This window comes from Cataglyphis hispanica, chromosome 17 (assembly GCF_021464435.1).
Source record: "Cataglyphis hispanica isolate Lineage 1 chromosome 17, ULB_Chis1_1.0, whole genome shotgun sequence".
Taxonomy (NCBI): Eukaryota; Metazoa; Arthropoda; class Insecta; order Hymenoptera; family Formicidae; genus Cataglyphis; species Cataglyphis hispanica.
In genome coordinates this window covers 2,817,570-2,838,985 of record NC_065970.1, presented here as the reverse complement: position 1 = coordinate 2,838,985, position 21,416 = coordinate 2,817,570, and the positions used below count along the sequence as shown (strand labels likewise).

Genomic DNA, 21,416 nt, shown 5'->3' with positions numbered 1-21,416 from the left:
AGAATCGCGAATATATTAAAAAAAGAGATTAAGGAATTTATTACAACGTAAAGACTTTAAAACTTCTTTTTTTAAACTGGGGGATATTAATTTTAAAGTTGAGAGAGAAAATTAAATTTATTTCTTCGAAAGTTTTTATCAAAAATAGGTTGAAAATTACTGTTATAATAAACTCTTTATTTAGTAATCTTGCAATTTTACTTTAAGGATCGCAAATTAGTACTTTTATTACCGTGTAATTTGAGTCAAATTTATTTTATAAAGAAGATGCTTAATATTTGCAAACAAAAACGGAAGGCATCTATTCTCATTTCATATTCGAGACGATAATGAATTCTCGACGTACATATGATTTTTCTTTCTGATAATATTTGTAAAACAAGATCTCGAGTTTCTCTCGACGGCATCTCGAGGAGCCACTTATTATTCCTCGTAATGCGAGCCTTTATTGACATTTCTTTATATGGTTCGCATACGCGGAAGACTTTATTGCTTCTCCTTCGAAATAACATAACGATGATGATATGCATTGAAAAGAATGACAATCTATGCAAATTAACAAAAAAAATATATATTTTTAATTTAAATTTTCATTTAAATTTTCTTATTTCCTGTACATTTCTAATATTATATCAATACTGTCTATACCGTTTGAATGTATAGATTATTTTGTATATTTTGATGTATTTGACATTTTGTATGCGTGTGACACACACACACACATATATATGTGCGCGGACGCTCTACAAACATCTTTACTTTCATGAAACTGAGCTTTCAATTAAAGCTAAACCGATAAACCGCTTGGCCCCCGCCCACGAAACATTTTCCGTATACACAGCCGCGACCTTTAGCCCCGTTTTCGAACATTCGATATCGGGAGAAATCGCGCAGAAAGACTACTTCCTCCCTCGTGAATATAATACAACGTACACGTCGCGCCGCGCTTCCAAAACCAACCGGATTCCGCGGATTCACGGTTAACCGACAGACCGAAAAGAACGCGCGATGCGGGAATTTCTCTTGTCTCAGTCTGTGCGGATACCGCAAGACGTAAACGTTGTTAAATACAGCACCCGTTCATGTTAAACATGAACACTTTTGACGATTCGCGCTGCACGTTTTCGAGCAACGTTCCACTTGTCAGAGAGGGGGTACGAGTCGTAAGAGGTAACATGAATACCGCGTCTCGCATACTACTGACTAAGCGATATTTAATAATGTATATTATTTAATGGGAGTGGTGTTCGTGTATATACACGGTGGGCCCAAACGTTCCGACCAGACTTTATAGGAAATTTAATTCTGAAGAAACATTTCAGAGATTTTTGGGCGCTAACTTTTTTTAAGGAAGCATTTTTTGACCCATATTTGGGAAACTTTTGATTCAGAATTAAATTTCCTATAAAATCTCAAAATCTAGCCGAGATGTTTGGGCCCACCCTATATATACGGAAATTCTAGTGCTATATTTTTGAAGCGGAGGTCTGTACATTTGCAGAGGCTTTAGTACGCGTTCACGTAGGAAACTCTGGTCCATTATTAATGCTATCTGATTCCATTTATGCCTTTAACGGTAATTGGTAATATATATATAGTAGACGCGAGCTGCTCTCTTGTATTCCTTCTATCGTCATTATAATTTATAATACATACGAATGTATAGTTTCAATATTTTGTACAAGGATTATACAGCAACAATTAACGCGCGCGTTGCACTATAAATATTTTACATACAAATTAGTTAGCGTATCGCATAAAAAAATATTACTTTCAAGAAAATTACTAATTTTCTCTTTAAAACTGCTACGCCTGTTATATTTTATCACACGTTTATTTTACATACATTTATATAATCTCTTAATCATGAAAAAAGGGGGTAGATAAGAATATATTAATTTTATTAATATGAATATATAAAGGATCTCTATAATCAGATAATCGCTTATGTTACCTAATTATTGTAAACATTATCCAGAGGTATATCCTCGAAATCATGGATAATATCTGATTAACCTGTTTCGAGTCTTCGAAACCCCTACTTCCTCGTCTCGTCGGCAAACGCATGCAAGAACGCGTAGCAAGTGGAATCGTGTTACCTCCGCCAACTGTAACATTCGCACGCAAGTTCGCAAAACTTTCCGAGAGAGTAAGACCCGCCTATGCTGGATCGTGACCTTGCGAGGCCGCACGGTGGCTTAGTTTGATACCAATGTCGTTCGCGCCAGGCTGTAAAGCCTAGGGGCTAAGTGTTGGAAATGGGCAAAAATTAGATTCGCTTGCCCTTTCTAAATGATTATAACTGACGCGTTTTCAATGTTTGAAGTTTAAGGCTGATCTGTGCGTGGCACGTGACACCTTCCATGACTTTGTGATTGTTTTCGTAATGTTCGACTACCTATTTACAGCGTTACTGTGGCCCTTTATTTTGATTTAGCGACACGATTCGAAATCGTCGGATCAACGGATTTTCTGATATACTCGTGCTAAATTTTTATTTTGCACACGAAAACACCTGATTAAATTTAATACGATCGAAAAGATGTCACGTTTGCATATAGTCTATTTGATTATTTTATTAATATAATATTAAATAAAATATTATATAAATCTATATTAAAATGAACTCCTTATAATACAACTTTGACATGTATTCACGCCGTTATCTAACGATGTGCTTTTCATTGGCACTATCTGTGTTGTATTATTGAGAAATATTTCCTGAAAAAGTCGTGAAAGGAAAAGCATTACTAGCGGAAATCTCTTCACTGAGATGTAAATTAAGATTGAATGCGGAGCAATGAGTCGTGTCGAGGCGTAAAATCGAATTCGAATCGAAGCAGTGCCAGATTCCTTTTTCGAAACGCGATTCTCACAGTTGCATGATTAACACTCGGATTTGCCTTGAGACTTCGACTTTGAAGACACGATATTTCACGCGATTCAATGTCAAAGTAAAACAATTACTCTTTGTAGCAGTATTTTCGAAAATAATCGTCGGAATCGCGGAACAAGATTCCATGGAATAATGAATTATGATTCGTAGCAACATTTCCGGTAATTAATCATCGAGGTCGCGGGACCAATATGAATATTCAAAATCGGCGTGTGAAAGATCGTGAATTCGACTCTTCTAATATTTGAGTTCGTAATTTTCGCCGAGCGTCGCCTCTCTTGTCGTTTCATCATTATATGCGAAAGACATAATTAAAGTAAGATATTATTTTGACCGAGTCGACACGCACGATATCATTGATTTTTTTGATATGTACGACTATGTTTCGTCAACTTTATTTTTCTCTCTTGTCTTATTTAAAATAGGTCACTCTTTGATGATAATGTCATTTGTATTCCTTTAAAATATATTGCTCCATATTCAGCATCGTATAATGAATATAGCAGACATGTAATAATTTACATTGTAATTATAAATGCAGAGTAAAGTAGTAATTAAAATTAAATTTGTCGATAAATTAAATTAGATTGGGAGGAGGGGCGGAGGATAATCAAATAACATCAAAATTTGCGGATGCGCTTAAATATTAATTACTATTAATTACGAATAAAAGTTAATATCGTGCGTCGTTGTGCTAATATTGTACGCTAATATTTACTTTTCGCAGTCCATATATCTTTGTTTATAAATGTATAAGGGAAAAGAGAATATGCTATATATAGGGAGAGAAATTTTATTTATATTTGATAAAATATTTATGTGTATGATATAGATCAGAAAGCGCGTCAATTTTAATTGTATGTAAATAGAAAGGAATGAGTTTTAATATCACACATTGTTTAGTATTTAAAGTGAATGAAAGTTCACATAAAATGTCAGGTATCTATTAATTATAAAGGATAAAGAACACGCGTTTAAATATGTATATATGCACTACATTATGTATATACAAGCACATATTCGAGATTGCGAATTTTATATTCGCATTGATGAGAATAAACGAATGTTATGTCTGCGAATTATTTTTTCCATTATCTGTTTGTTTCCTTATTGTATAGATTGCAATGAATATATTCTCTATATCCTTTCAGCTTTTAAAAGTTTCTCTTTTTTTTCTAATAGGCATTTATTGTTGAATTAATTGGCAATCAAGATGTACGATACCTCTGTTATAATAACTTTCTAATTTAAATATTCAGTTAGATCATTCGATTCCTATAAATTCATGCGTTTATTTCAATTAAGAGAATTAAAAAAATTTAATTGTAATATCTGCATAATTTACGCAAAACTTAAAAAATTTAAATACATTGCAATTGAAATCAAAGATTGCTGTTCTTCTAATTTGTATATTTTTTTTCCATTTTATCCATTATTTATGTTACAAATATAAATCCTGAAAGGCACGATTTTTTTACACAAGAATATCTGGCGTTAAATTGGAATTTTTAGTTTCACGTCGAATGTGTTAACTCGATAACTGTAATTTTCAGTTCGTATTTAATCATCTGCGGCGATATTGTAATGTATGATGTTCGCGTGGTATGCTCGGCATGGAATGAAAAGCACGCTCGAAATTTGATAGGCGCGGAATCCTACATCAGAGATATATATATATATATATACGGGAATTATATTTACCATCGATTTTTTTCACGCTGTTTTGAATGTAAATTAAGTGTTACGGGACATGCCTATCGCGAGATTGGATTTGCATACCGCGGGATGAAATTGAAAAGAATCAAATTATTTTATATTTTAGCCCTTTTTTACGAGAGAGCGCGGTTATATTTCTCCAAATAAAATATAAAAAAAGATTCGGCCCAAATGCCGGTTAATTGCTTATTGACGTATTTTATTACGCCAATTATAGAAAAAAAAGAAAAAATTATCGGGTACACACGTAGGATGTTAAATATTCCTCATAAATTACATTCGCGAATGAAAATTAACGGTAAGAACGGCGATAATGTTGCTGAACGTAAAATAATTCCTGCCGAAAACAATTCAATGTGTTCTTGCTGTTTACGAAAGTGTTTTAAACTACGACACGGAAGATAAAACTTGCATGACATATATATACACACACATACACACTAAATGTATTCCGAACTTTAAAGGAATTCAACGAGAGAGAGAGAGAGAGAGAGAGAGAGAACGATTAAAATTTACAACTCTTATGGATGTATCGCGCATACATTTCGATTTCCTCGCATTAATATCTCGCATTGAACAGGCAATCTACAAAGTGTTGAAGATTTTTCCGATATCAAGAACCTCGAAAAGTTCGTAAAATTTGCACGCGACTACAGTCGCATCCGCCTTTCTTCCATTATCTTCATTGCCATTGTAATGTCGCACGTTTGGGTTTATCGATAATTTTGTTTGTCGTTAAATAAAATGGGGAGAGAGAAGAGGAGACGCGGAGAAGAGGAGGACGACAATATTCACTCGACTCGCTATCCTTGAGAAGGAAACTCGAACGATCGGCTTTTCAAAGTGTGTGCTCGGGGTGACGTTAACGACAGTTGAAATTTTCCGACTGGCTTCGTTCTGACTTCGATAACGGCGAAGACGATGACAACGACGACGATCCAGAGAAGCCTCGTTCTTGTCGCGGATGGCTTTTCCGGTAAGACGCCGTTGTACTCCCCTGTCGTCTTGTCGATCAATAAGAAGTACGTCTGTACCAGATGTATCTCACCATTACGTTCGCTTAATCACACAGCAGATTTAATGTGGCATCCGACAAACTCTTACTCGTTGGTAGAAATAAATATTTGACGCCCTCCTTTTATACCATCTTTTATATCGCCGTTTTATCGTTTCGACGGCGATTAAATTGAATTACGATCAACGATTTTTACATTGACTTGAGGAAATGTCATGTGTATATAAAGAGCGATAGAATTAAGTATCTCTTCCCTATTTATTCCCGATTGTATCCAATTTTCCGATTCTAGATTTCCATCTGGAAGTAAATTCGTATATAAATGTATCTCGCGTTGAATGTTAGCCAAAAATCATGCTCAGCACATCTGGGAGCTATCGCAAGAAATGTGGCGTGAATATTGGTCGCTGAATACGTTGCCATGTTCTATCTTTGATCGCAACAAGTAATCTACTCATATAAAAGAGAGAGAGAGAGAGAGTACGCGATTTAAAATTATCTTTCTTCAAAATTTTTCACGACATAGATTTTTATCTCATTTCTTTTATACATAGTTTATCGCGAATATCTAACAGATGATTATTAAAAAAATACAACTAAATCTTTTTTCACACTCAATATTGATTGATCGATTTATATCTGCTCATTCTGCATTTATATAATTATTTTCAGACAGCTAGCGAGATTTACCGCGTGCGAAGCGACGTTCTCGAAGGCGAGGCAAGGAACGAGAATCTCATGGTCGATTAATAATCGCGACGCGATTTTCGATAAGCGATCGCGTGAATTCAAACGTCGGCCGTCGAGTATCCATTACTCGTCGTTAGCAGATCGGTATCGCGACGCGTGAATATGTTGCCTGTCCGAGGATTGACGGATGCTATATCGCGGAGATTCTATGAGAGAACGAGAGATACTACCGTGGATTCTCTCTGTATGGATCGCGTGGGCGAGAGCGAATCAGATCAAACGCGCACAGGGAAGCGTCGAGATTGTACTACCCTGTGTGCATTTACGTGCAGTCCTCTTGCAAAGGCGAATTTAATGCGGTTTCGCGAACTGTTGCGCGCGTGGCGAATAAAATCACGTCATCGTGACAAAGAAACTTCTACTTAATGGATATCTCGGTGTAATTTACGCGCCGGAATCACTCGATTATCTCTCTTTTCTTTTCTTTTATTTTTTTTTTTTCCCAGACGTTAATTGTTACACGATCGCAATTCCAATTTACGATATGATACACATCGAGGTAATCGCGTGTATCACATAATATGACATAAAGTTATATGACGTAAAAAATAGATACAGCTGAATTACAGAGACCGGGAGTCAGTGATCTGCTTGATGATTTAGTGGTTATCAAACTATTTATCGACAATTTGCCGCGCTGTGCTATCGTTAAGAGAACGTGAATCTCTCGGAAGTCTCTCCCGGCTCTCTATCATTATCTATCCAGGCTAATTAATTCGTAGGATAATTAGATTAACTGCGCTCTTGGACGTGGGCTCGTAAATTCGACACCATCCCTGGTATAGTCGTTTACATGCGCGGACGTTGTAATATCGATATTAGCGTGTCATATGTGTGCACGCGATCACATCGACGAACGTTCAACTAACGTCGAGCGTAACAGATCGGGATCAATTAATTTCCTAAGTACAACGATTCAATTCCAATCTCTCACCTGTCCGGAACTTCGAAGCTCATATCCGCGAATGAAGATGAATGGAGATTGTATCAGAGAGATAAACTTTGCGCCGTGGTAAACAATTTGAGAACTATATATCTATCTACCGTAGCGATTCCTGTTTGCCGACATTCTTGAGTAGATTAAGAGAGATATTTGATGTTAAATTAAACATTTCCAGTTAACCTGTTTTTGAATCATCAGTATAAATCAGAATTTGGGCGATTAATTTTTGACTATAAAAAGGATGTCGGAAAAAGAATTATTTAAATTGTTATTTTAAAATAATTAATAATTTTTTAATTTTTTATGAATACACTCGCATATACGTACATGTACGCAGAACAGCTGACGTTAAAGTATGAATGAAAATTCTCTCAATGGAATATTTCCATTTAAAAGCGAAGTTTTGTCACGCGCTGGTTCATTCCATATTAAAATAATCATCAAGAATCAGCGAGCATCTCTTTCGAATATTGATAATAAAATAAAATAATTACGTACTTTCTTAGACATCCTACGATGCATCTGTGAGATTTAACGGGATATATATTTCGCGATAAACTTCAATGGAATGTAATATTACAACTTTCTCAGGAGACATTTATAATTTTTATATTCTAGATATTTCAAAAAATGTGTTCGGATTAATCTTAATTGCTTAATAGATATACATCGTGTCTTATGTAGCACGGTAAACGGAAGTTATCCTGACCGACCTACAATCGTATACATATTAACAGGAAAATGATAAACAAATGCGAGAGTCTAAGTGACTTATTTAAAATTTAGTTAATAATTTAACGATTCAAATTTGCAAATATTTAGCTATTTTCTTCTCTATTATCTTGCAGATAATTCTTGATTAGCAATAAAAATATATTTGCTTATTAAAATGCAGCACGTGATATATTTATAGTTTGCATTTAAGATTTATCTCATATTTAAGCACACATTAATCAAATATAAAATTTAGAGAATTTAAATGTTCAATTAAATTTAAATTCTGAAAAATTAAATTTATTCGAACATTTAATATACACAGAAAAATGAGTATGTATATGATGATGATGTGGTGCAACCAACTTACATCTAATAATAATTTCAACTCGATGATAATGGAACTTTCGAAACCGATCTTGTTGGCGTACCGCTAACTCCCGCTAATTGGGTCACGATAATGATAACACGTTCAGCGTTCGTTAACTTATCTATTGAAGAAGCACTGCTTTCGAATAGTTGCAGCATAGCTAAAAATAATTTGGGGTACATCCTTCATTATATCTAAAACTGACGCCCTCGATATTTATGCGCCGCGAGATACCCCATACTAAGGTTGTTCAAGTTCTAAAGAAAGACTTTCTCAGAAGAGATTTGCCTCGGCGACGGTGTACCGAGATATACGTGGCTATTTGTCGCTTTGTTTAACAAAGTTGTCATGAGAGAGTTGTCTTTTCACTTTTCCAAGTGTTGAATTTTTTTAACCTCCTAAACACACGTCACGCGCTATTTGTCTCTCTCAACCATATGTTTCATCGCGATGTAATCATTGAGGATCTCGAGTGAACAAAATTCGCAATTTGTAAGGTCCGCTTTAAACACGAAGTTGCGTGTAAAGCGGACCTGATAAATTATGGGTATACGTACGACTTCGTGTTTAAAGTAGATCGTACAAAATCATGGACTTGACCCACTTTGCTCCTTTAATCAAAAAGTATATGAAATAACGAATTTAAAAAAAATGATTGTTTTTAATTAAACGCTGTATACACGCAATAATAGCCGAGCTCTTCATTTGGTACGTTGATTCGTTTATTTTAATTGCAGATTTTTGACAAATGGAGAACAATAATCTCGCATAAATTACAATAATTCTTCGAGTGTTTCCGGTTTTATTTTTATAAGAATTAATGCTCTTCGATTGAGTAGTCAATAAAGGCAACAGGCGTTAAAGGGAAATTTTTCTTGCATCAAACTTCCACAATCGGAGGCTATCTCGATTAGAGAGAGGGGAAGGGCTCTCACCTTTGCACACACACTCCATCCACGAAATTGTACGTCTTCACTTCACGCTCCAAATATAAACTCGTGCATCCCTCCCTCTGCGAGGATCTTATTTCTGAACGTTTCTACGACAATCTTTCCTTTCGATAAACTAGGATGGACTGATGATCGGGTTTCTTGGAAGTTTTCCTTCGACCGTCAACTCAAAATTTTTCTTTATAGCGATCTTGGCCATTCCCTATTGATACTTTATACGAGCCATGAAGAGGGGCTCTGGATAAACTCGCAGAAGTGGTGCTTCAAAAGAAGCCAAAAGATTGTGATCAGAAAAGCTCATATGTTATTTCATCTTCTTTGAAAAGCAGTTTGTGATTGATTATAAGATCAAACTTGTTAAGCTATGTACAATATTAATGTATATATATAATGTAGTATAATTAAAACATTACAAAACTAAATTTGACAACATTAATTATTATAATTAAATTATTAGATAATTGTCGTTATAAATGTATTATACTATAATTAATATAAAAAAGTTTTAAAATCCTTTGCTTGAATAAAAAATGCTCAAAGATAAATGTGACATTTTAATATTTATAGGAAATCCAAAGAAAAATTTTATTTTTGTCCTTTTTATAGAACGAATGTGCAATCATTATCTTACTAAAGGTAATAGTATGATTGCATAAAGTACCTCTTCGTCATTTTTAAAGAACGCGAGTGATCTACCTTTCACTGATATGCATCGAGAACGTAAAATGCCTTGTACAAGTTCATTTAACATTGGAGGATGATGCTCAATTTAAACGTAATTGATGAGAGAGATGATCAAATATATTTTGAAAGAAATTAGAGAAGGCATGATCCGGGCTCGATCGCAAAAATAGGGGACGGATTGATCTTTATTCTTTCCTCTCACTCTTCCTCCTTGCATTTACTATTAATAGGCGAAGTAGTGCGTCGATGTCGATAGCGTGTCTTTTAATCCACGCTCTTCTAGTTTATCGGAAATTTACCGGCTGCGGTGCAGCCTTGAGTGCGAGACTAATTCGATTTTCGCTACCGTCTTAAATAATAAATTCTATCGCTCCGTAGATCGACTGGTGTCTGATTTCTTTACGGTTGACATAAAATGTTTGCGGCGGTTGCTAAACGAGTTAGTAAAAAAAAAAACATAACGGGCTTATATCAAAGCGTTTTTTCACTGTCTCCGTTCAGTGATTTAGGATATTTCCGAGACTGTTTATTTATCGTGAAGATGTATCGTAAAAATTTATCGTTTGTCAATTTAGAGAATATCCCTTATTTACGTCATAAATCTTGGCAAGATAAATCGATTTATGTGCGTCTTCTGATAATCTATTAAAAGAATTTTTTCAATAATTATTTAATACATTAACGAGTGCATTATTTAATATGACGCTTAATATTTTCACGATGTTCTTTATATTATGATGTTTAGATTTGCCGTCTTAATTTGTATATTTTATTATCATATATTTCTCCTTCTCGTGGTCTCATTAACAGACTATCGTAATAGAAACATTTATTTGCTGATGTTATCGTAGATATATCCGGTTTGCCGTTAACACGCAATAGCGCAACGGTGCCGTATTAAAAATAATAAGCACATCGACCTGGCGGGTCGCCGCGGCCGATCGTCCTCACTATGATACATTTCGTTCGTTACCGGATCTCAAGAAGGTGTGCGGAGGTCAATGAATCCTGGTCAGTCAAAAATAACGAGAAAAATGGCCGCACACCAATGTTACGTCGATATAATACTTGTTTATCTCTCTCTTAGTTTTTTTCGAAAAGAATATCCAATCTGGCATCATCTATCACGCGGACATTTTTCTTGGACTAACAGTGTCCATATTGCAAAACGATAATTAAATATTAATATAATTAAGATATAAGATTTTGGGAGAGTTTTGATTAGATATTGAGATATTGGGTATGTTTTATTTTAGTTGCAAAGTTCTTTATGTCAACGATAAATATACTATAATTTGTTAACGGCTCAATTATAAAAATAAAGGGAAAACTACTATAAATAATTACAAACAATTTTGAATTAAGATATATTATCAATTTTTCATTTTAAAGTTGAAAATATTTTTTTCAAAGTGCTGTATTTTTTTATAGCTTTGACTACAAACGAAATTATTACGATAAACGAGATATATAATATCATTTCCTGTATTGAAAATTCAATTTATTAAAAGTAGGATGCTAAATTCACTAAAGTTATTTATCAAACGCGTTCCGTGCTAGTGACGAAGTGGCGGAAGCGACCTCGATATTTATCTACGTCGTAATGGGGAAAATACGCGAAAGCGTGAACGTAAAATTGCCGTACGGCATCGTCGTTTCACGTACGACTTACAGACAGTAATTTACAGGAACTCGTTTCTTTCATTATAAACGTGTCAAAACAAATAATTTTGGATCAATGTGGCTTCCTTCTCTTGGATACAGAAATAAGAAATTGGATTTGGGACGGCAAGACGGAGAGACGTATCTCTGATCGCGGACTAACAAAGCTTGCGTATCGATATCCATTCTCTCTTGATATCGCTGAATGAACAAGTCCTCCCATTGTTCCGCGCACATTAATTGAGCCGCCACACCCACTCGAAATATATATATATATATATATATATATATATATATATACACACATATATATACTCTGTTGAGGTACTTTCGCGCGTTGCTAAAACGGCTGCACGTGGCTTACGATCAACATAAATGCGTCACACGTGGTCTCGTGGTCGCTTGTTTTTACACTTTAGTTACTCTTTCATGCGATTAAGTCAAGCGATTATTCTTCCAAATTTTCAGCCGCATCAGAGAGCCAGCGTATATATTATTAATGCAATAATGCGCGAGCGAATTATCTATGATGTATGTGTGCGTGTAAATTATTTTTTCATGAAATTTTAATGTACATGCAACTTTTATCTGTACACTATATTTCTCGGTTCTTACTGATCCTTGTTTTCAAACGAAAATCGGACTACAGGAATAATTCTGGGGTAGAAATCTTTGGCAGATATATGGACATATATTTTAGATTTTTAGAGATAAAATTTAAATAAATACAATTTTTTTTATTAGTGTCTTTAGTGTCCTTCACTTTTCTCGATATATTTAGATTCTTGAATTTTTTTCATCAAAAGTGTTTACTTGAAAATTAGCAGCGAACGCGTCGCTGCATATAAATACTTATCGATACTTATCGATACTTATCGATATTGATTCAAAATATCAAAATTTCACTTCCATTGATATAATGGATCTTATACGATGTCGTGAGCTATCCCCGCGAACTGTATACATCTCGCTGCACTCAGATGTTCAAATATTTAAGCAGCCAAATTTATGGGAAATCGCGCACCTAATGTAATTCGAGCCTCTTCTGTGTCAGGGACATGGACCGTACAAAAAAGTGTCCGGAGAGAGGCGCTTTTAGAAATGACTAGCTATACATATATCCTTGTCATTTTTCTTATCCATCGTCGCGTCCGAGCAATTTCTCGTCGGCAGCGTCGCTTTAAATTCGCACCGCGCGATTACGTCATTCGTTAAAGAATCAATGAAACGGATTTTCCTCTTTTTTTTTTTTCGGCTACGAACTCGCAAACTCCATTAATTACAGAATTAAATTGACAATAAGTCTCTTTTTATTGTTGTTTGTCGCACGCTCCAATCGAGCATGCCATAATGAGACAACGCATCGGTAACTTTGTTACGGTAAACGAAAGAACTTTTGGAATCTTCCCGCGAGAATTATTCTCTCTTAAAAATTTTACTTCAAATAAGTTTAAAGTAAGAACATTAAATAATCTTAATTAAAGTATCATATAAATAAATAAATAAATTATAAATAAATAAATAATATATTATTGCTTTTTTTACATACAAAGCTCCCACGTTTTATCTTCGATCGAAGCAAATGGAATCAGGCCCTATTCAGCACTAAATATACACCGAGAATGCGGGTTGTAGGCTTTCAAAGTGTTTCTTTACAATGTTATATGCGCAATCGTACCGCCTCTTTTCTCATCCTCTTGTCTTGCCGATACGCATTAGACTCAAAGTTGCGAAGCAACCTGAGAGAAAGAAAGAGAAAAGAGAGAGAGAGAGAGAGAGAGAAAACAACTTCCGCAACACGGTCGGTGGTGGACCGGTTCTTCTTTGCGCGCGCGCTCTTGGAAACGAATTGAGCACTCGTCCTTTTGCAGTCCTGCGCTGCAGGAAGACGCGACTCTGTCTATGCACACATACACATTATCACGGAGAGATTTGCAGGAGCTTAATTCGAGAGAATGTCGCGTCGCTGAGTTCAGAGATTTCATTTGAAGCCGAGTTATCCCGATACGTCTAATAAATTTCATTTGTTTACCCACTTATCTGTATATATATGCCTATCCTTATCTATTTACTCATCCCCGATGAGTGTGCCGTTATTTATATTTACGATTGATGTCCTTACGTATCTTTTTCTTTTTACATTTGTGTTATACCGCGCATTATTGATAACGTAATTGTGCCCTTACTTTTTGCTTTAACAAACTCAATTTTATTATTTCAATTATTAATTACATTTTCTTTCTCTCCGAGAGAATGAAGAATGTCATACATGTATGTTGCTCGGAAATTTTTATTCCTCTATATTTTTCGTCTCTTTTCTTTCTTTCTTATAAAAATGTAGCTAGAACACGTTTTGTAACGAAAACTGTATTGTATCAGATGTGTATACAATACACGAAACCACAAATCCTTTTAGCGTTGCCCTCTCTCCGCTATGCTTCATTGTCAATATCGATTTGAAACACGACAAATCCAACATGACCATGTATCTATCTGTGCGTGTAACTTTTATAAACATCGTTAATTGTAAAGCAAAATGAAAAATGAAATAAAAAACATTAAATTTTAAATTTTAAAATAAATTTTGTTTTGCAATAAACGATTCATGCTTTAGATAATTATCTTAATTAGTCATTAATTCTATCAACATTATAAACATATATACAAAGATATTTTGATGGCATTAATATATAAAATAAATCAGATTTATTCAATGAACATTTTATTAGCATCAAACATTAATAGCTTATTAATTAATACTGTTTCTTATATTTCACGATTTATTTTTTTTATATTAATTGAAGCTTTGATTAGACTTTAGCCATAATTATTGCTGAATTAATATAATTTAACAAAATTATGCTATACAATGTGTCATACAATATTCGTATTGCACACATGTGAGACTTATACATATTGTCGCGCATCTAATCCGTTTATATGATGTGCGACGAGATTATATAATACTCTCTATCCGATTCTACCGGGAGTCGACAACGGAAGGAGCGCGAGAAAGGTACCTTCTCTCGCTCGACCGGTGTCTCGCGATGATTCAGGAGTTAAGCCGATCGTGCGTCAAGTGTAGCGTCGCGTGACCGACGGAAATAGAAGGGCTGAATTACGACCGGATCGCAATTGAAAATTAATTGGGCCTCGCTTTCCTGACCTTTTCGACGGCCGTGTCGCGACGCGGCGCCGCCGGCGATGCGACAATACGACGCGAGGACATATTATACATTTAATTATATAGTGGAGCATAATAAAATTAGCAAATACACATGCGATGCAAATCTCATTATACATGAAAAATCTCGGTATTCTTTATTTGCTAGAAAATTCAAAGAGAGATACATATAATTTTAATATGCATGTGAGGTAGTGCGACCAACGTGTAATGGTTGATATTTTAAATAGATCCCCACAATTAATTTTTATTGAGAATATAATGTGTGTCTCTCTTTAAATTTTTAAATAAAAGAAAAAGATTGGTTTTTATATAAAGGAAGATTTTCGTTCATATGAGTATGTTTTTTAATTTTATTTTTTATATTGGAGAAGAATTAATAGAATTAATGGACCTTTTACATTGTCCTGCAAAATCTTTCCGAGTCTACTCCAAAAAGAATTAAAGAAAGTCTCTAGATTAAACATAGTCGGTTGCTTAAAGTAAATCGAGTGAATTTAACACAGTAAATAAATGCGGAGCCTTCGATTAAATCGAGTGGATTAATCGTGGAATAGAGAATGACGCGACGATGCACTTTAATTCAGGATAACTATTTCTCTCTCTCTCTCTCTCTCTCTCTCTCTCTTTCTCTTTCTCTCTCTTGTTTCATATAATCTTTTTTGCTTTACTATAGTAATTGTGTGTGGGTCGTTAAAGAAAATGTCTGGAAAATAGAGTAGGGTATAAAAAGCTAACATCTCTTGTAATAATAATAATTCTAGAACTTTTCCAACGATATCTTACTAGATTTAAGCTACATCGATGCTATCACAAGAGAAGCGTTGCGTCAATTACATCGTTCCAAAGAAATTGTGAGCGTCGCATCCGCGATCGCTTGTCGATACAAGGATGGCAAATAATAACGATGTTACGCGTATGGTCGAGAGGTGAGAAAAAAAAAAATATGGAAAAAGTCTGCGGCTCTCGAAACGGAAATCCGCACGTTCCATGATATCCGGCCGCTCGATGTCAAGAGCTCGCGGTTTTGCGCCGTACCACCGTTAAATGTTACATGATATTTCAATTTTACGTGCGCCGCGAAAATGTGTCGCTTATGCACCAAGTGTATCGTAAAATGCATAATAAAATCTATATAAGAGAGAAGGGCACTTTTTAAATTATTTTTAATTTTAGTTTTTCAAGGCATAAATGGAATATGAGTTACAGCAAAGGATTATAAAATTTATTATATTTTTATTTGATAAAAAGAATTAAAGAATAATATTTAGAATAAATAATTGAAGGGATATATTTTACTCTACAAAAATATATAAACGAATTAATTATTAGTGTCACAAAAATTTTTAATCTTGCAATTTTTCATCAACTCTATGAAACAATGCTTATAACAAGTATATGTTTATTTGTTGAAATATTCATAAAAATTTAAATAACAGACTTGAAATGGAATCAATGTCGTTCGATGTTAATAATTTTTGTACGTTACGTGTTTAAGGCACAACCCTATGCATATTACACAGCATGTTACACGGTATGTTACGTCACATTTCAAGAGCGCGTTCGAATGCATCGTATCTTGTCGTTTGCCTTATGCATTCCGGTGCCCGTCATCGGGCGAGGAAGATCGGTTTCTATTCATTTTATCGATCTAACAGCAGCCTCCGCCCGTCGCGCGACCTTTTATTTCTTCTCGTAAAAGCACGGAAACGGGGCCACCGCACCCCACCGTGCCTACGACAAATTATTTCCCGGCGAAACGCGACGACATTTTCAATCTTCCGCGATCCGGAATAAAGTTTGCATGTTGTCACGGAATGCGAATCCGCTCTTTCCATAAGAGATTTTATTATATCATAGAAAAAAAAAAAGATTCCCCACGGCGGCGCGTCTGATACAATTTAAGATTAAACTGGAAAAATCGATATCGACCTTTACTTTTGAAAAATGAACACATGCAAAAAATTTGTCGAATCGTGAAATAGTAAGATTTTCTTTAATAAAATTATCAGTTTACGAAAAAGATAATCGAAACTTTATCTAATCAAATCTTGTGATTTATTGATTTTTATTATATTATTATATATTACTCTTTTCCTCTCTCACTTCTCTTTAAATATTAAAAATAATATTTTTTTTTTCATTTTATAGTATATCTTTATATATTGTTAGATAAAAAAAAACAAATATAATATTTGTATAGGTTTATTTTAAATATTCTAAATACGAGTTAACTGTAATCTGTCTGTTCTGTAAAAGCTGTTGCATATATATAGAAAGGCAAAACGTTTATATCTTCCTCCTTTTACGGAAATTCCTGAGAGGGCGTCTTTATTATTTAGCCTACGCCTAGAAGAAAAAGCTCTCTTCCACAATGAAATATTCAGTCCAACTGTAAGAGAAACTGAATTGATCTATCGGGATTTAAAAACTCTTCTCTTCTGCTTAAAATCTTTAAAAAATTAAACTTGAAGAAAAGGCACACACAGTGTATTGATAGCAATCTCTTCGCGCTTCTAAATATATAATTTGATTAATAGATGTTATTATGTTTTACTGATGCAATACTTCCACGAAATTATTCACTAAAATGAAACTGCGTGCGCATAACATGCATCGGTTGTTCTCACGGATGGGGATGTTGGGGTCGAGATCCGAAGCAGCTGAAGTATTTCCGGTCAGACACGACCGACATAGCCTTGGATATAATACACGATTTCTGAAAACTACGAAGCGTTCCGTCACTTAATAAAAATATCAGATGATTCCTCTAAAATTGATATGCTGTTGATTCCTCTGTAATAGCAATCTTTATGTGCTGTTGATTCCTTTGTAATAAAGGTTTCAAAGGAATCGACAGCATGTAAATTTTATTGCAAAATATATAGTGCATCCAAAAGCTATGGGCATAATAAATTGACGGTATGATAGTACTGGCATATATAATATGTACATTTTATATTTGATAATATTTTCTACGTCTCATAACTGATATTGAAGATGAAATATCAGTAATAGCGTCACACAATTTTCTGATTTCCTACTTGATTCATTCATTTGATTTAATTCTTAAATATATAATTTAAAAATTTTACAAAATTTATTTTTTCTCCCATGTGCACATACTTTTTCATCACATCTACGTGTGTATCTATTTCGCTCTAATATTATTTTTAAGATTTTATCTTTTGGAATACATAAAAAAAATGGGCGTCTCACGGATTGGTTCGTGTTTAAGTTGAAATAAACGATGGACATATCGGTTAACTGAAGTCGGTCAAAAGATAAACGATATATTTCCGATTAGACGAGACGTGATCCTGACCTCGACGTGATTTTTTGATGATGCGTCATCGCGGCGTCGCGCACGACTACAGACGATTTTATCGCGCGAAGTCGGGATTCTAGAAACGGCCAGAAAGCATTATCGATCGATCGCTCGCCTGCTGAGTGTAACGACGAACGGGGGACCGTAACGAGCCGTCAGTGGCGGCCGCGGTGGACTTTTTCCCTGGCAGTCGACGACGATGACTCAGTGTTCGCCGCTCTCGTATTGTCCCGAGGGACGATAACACCGTATTACACCGCCGAGGACATTAAGGGAAAAAGGAATCACGGGAAGGATCGACCTGTATTTTTACGTCCGTGTACTTTTCACCGGATGTAAAAATAGAATATATGGAAGAAACTTTGCAACTTTTTTCCAGTAGAGTATATTTACCAGAGCGCGGAAAAAGATATGATTTTATTATTATATATATTTTTCAGGATATGTGTGATATGAATTAATTTGATCTTTTTATGATGAAGTTTATATGTAGATGTGTTTAATAATTTTCTTTTAAATTTGAAAGATTTTACAATACTTTATAGATTGTAATGCTATTATCGATTATATTATTTAAAATAATAAATGAATAAATATAATAAAAATGAAAAAATAATTTTCTCACAATTTTATCATACTTTCTCTATTTTGTTATAAATGTAGGTTGAGCATGTATGTATATCATTTTCTCTCAAAGTGCTTGAGATAATAGTTGCTCGGTTCATTAAACGACAATCGAACGTATCCGATATAAACATCCTTGCCTGTTATTCGCTGAATGAATTTACGGGAAATTTTTCTTAGTTCTATTATAATGAATCTCCTCTTTATTATACGTCGCATCGACGGCATCTACGGTGGATTGGACACGTGAAATTTTTCTGAAATATTGATTCGCGCGATCGATAGGACAAACAGAAATCTAGGTCATTTCGGAGAAAAATAATGACATAATACAGCTGTCTGATATTTTCTTCATTGGCGCTCGGTATATTGATTTGAAAAATCACAATTGGGCTGTCATAATATTATCTCTCGCCAAGATAATCAAAATTTGCCAAAATTTAAGACCGCGAATATATATAATGGTCACAAATATTTAAAGCAACTGTAATAGCAATACTGTCAACTCCATAACTAAAATTAATCACGATAATAACAACAAAACCTTCTTTTAATATGTTAAGTGAATTAATTCCTTCTCTTTTCTATCTCCTTACGAATATTTTTGAAAATAAAAATTTGTAACATATAATCTACATAGATGACTATTAGAAAATATGTTGATGATACCATACGTTTCTATTTTCTAAAAATATATGGTTGGAAATTTATTGATCGTATATTGCAATCATGTAATCAACATTCAAAATTATTTTGTATTAATTAAAGACGACTTGTGCTAGTTATCTCGAATAATTGCTTCATGTTGCAATGTAAAACAAGCTTCTAATATCTAAATTTACGAAGTAAATAGAGAAGACGACTTAATCGCGAGTGCTCAAGCAGAGATAGAGGCGGTAAACCCGATCTCATCGGAGCGACCGCGCAAGCTTTTACAGTAATTACAGGAGTGCGATGAGGATCTCTCTCGTTGGCAATGTTTACCTTCTTGCGGAATAATGCATAAGAAGTTGACGTTAATATCTTACAAGGTAATAAATGCGTATCAACGTGTCGTATGTCGTGACGCATGGAGTAACATGACTTTACGCCTGAAATTGAGCAAGGAAATGTATCTTCAATGTACGCTTTCCAATATTTCGAAAGTGGCACATGCTAGAAAATCTATTTTTTGTATGGGTTCGCATGTACATTGAATATGCTATCGTTAAGTGATATCATGCTAAAAGAATTTTTAAGAAATTATTTAATTACAAGAGAAAGTCTGTCAACAAAATAATATATATATATATATATATATATATATATATATATATATATATAAAAGGATAAAATATTTTTGTAATATTTAAAAAAATTAGAGTAAAGATTAGAAAATAAAATTTTTATTTTAATTTAATTTATTTTTTTTTTTTAATTTTGCATTTAATCACATTATTGTGGTTTCATTAATTACATTTAGTTGCGATTTAAACAATAGTATAGAAAAAATAACGATGTTTGATTTGCGCATTTTTACTACTGATACTAATCTTAAAAGTTAAACGATATTCAAACTAAGAACTTAACTTTTAAAAGTTGGAAGGGAGAAACGTCCGATAATTTTACGGATCATACAGTTTGCATCTTGAATAGTCGCTATATACGTACTGCTACAATCGACCAATTGTTGGGCAAACTTTCAAAGAATTTCAACTACTCTAAAGTATATTCTGAGAAGTATATTTTATAAAAGTGAGACGTCGAATACGATGATGAAATTTACGTGATCCTATTGTTTGCAGATTTTTTTATTATTATTTATATTAATTTCAGAATTGAAAGCGATACGGCCATTTATGTGGATGCATCTACTCCAATTAAGGATAATTACCTTACGCGATGTGTGAGCGTGAACGAGTAAAAAAAAGCGAATTTACAATCTGCATGGCACGTATCATCCGAGCGTGAAATAGAATTTTGACAAAGGTCAGGGTTCACCGACGAACCTAACTCATTGTCCATCGATAAAACAAATTGACGCCCATGAACGACGGTGTTCATTGACAGCGTGCACAATGGCGATGATTACGGATATGTCAAAGGCGCAACGTGCGCTTTGATTGAAGGCTTTGTGTAAGACCTACATACACGCACACATTTGCATATATATATATATATGGTTCGCCGTATACATTTTTACCAGTTTTAATCGATTTGTAGTTTATCTTCCCGTAAGAAAAGTGTCAGATTAATGACAGAATTTACAATTAAAATATAACAAAATTATTATATATTGTTTTTTTATAGATTATATGAAATTAAATATAATTATAACGAAGCAATAATGAACAATTTTTTTTTTTTTTTTTTTGACGAGATAAAATTCTTCTCTTAATACATATGTATCTATTGTATTCATTGCTGCGATTGAATTGGAATATGAAGAGAATTATTCTTTTCTGCTTCAAACTTTTACAATTTATTGAAATTTTATCACATTAATCGTTATGTTTCGATAATTGCCAATAATGAAAGAATTTTTCAAATAGAATCATATGATTGCTCATCTCACACGGCATATGATATTTAACCAGATTA

At 34.0% G+C, this 21,416-nt stretch overlaps 1 protein-coding gene across 2 annotated transcripts in view; it reads left to right on the top strand.

Annotated features, from left to right (window-relative positions):
• Positions 1-21,416, top strand: part of LOC126855742 (dual specificity tyrosine-phosphorylation-regulated kinase 2-like) — a 34,923-nt gene that overhangs the window by 4,520 nt on the left and 8,987 nt on the right. The window lies entirely within an intron of this gene.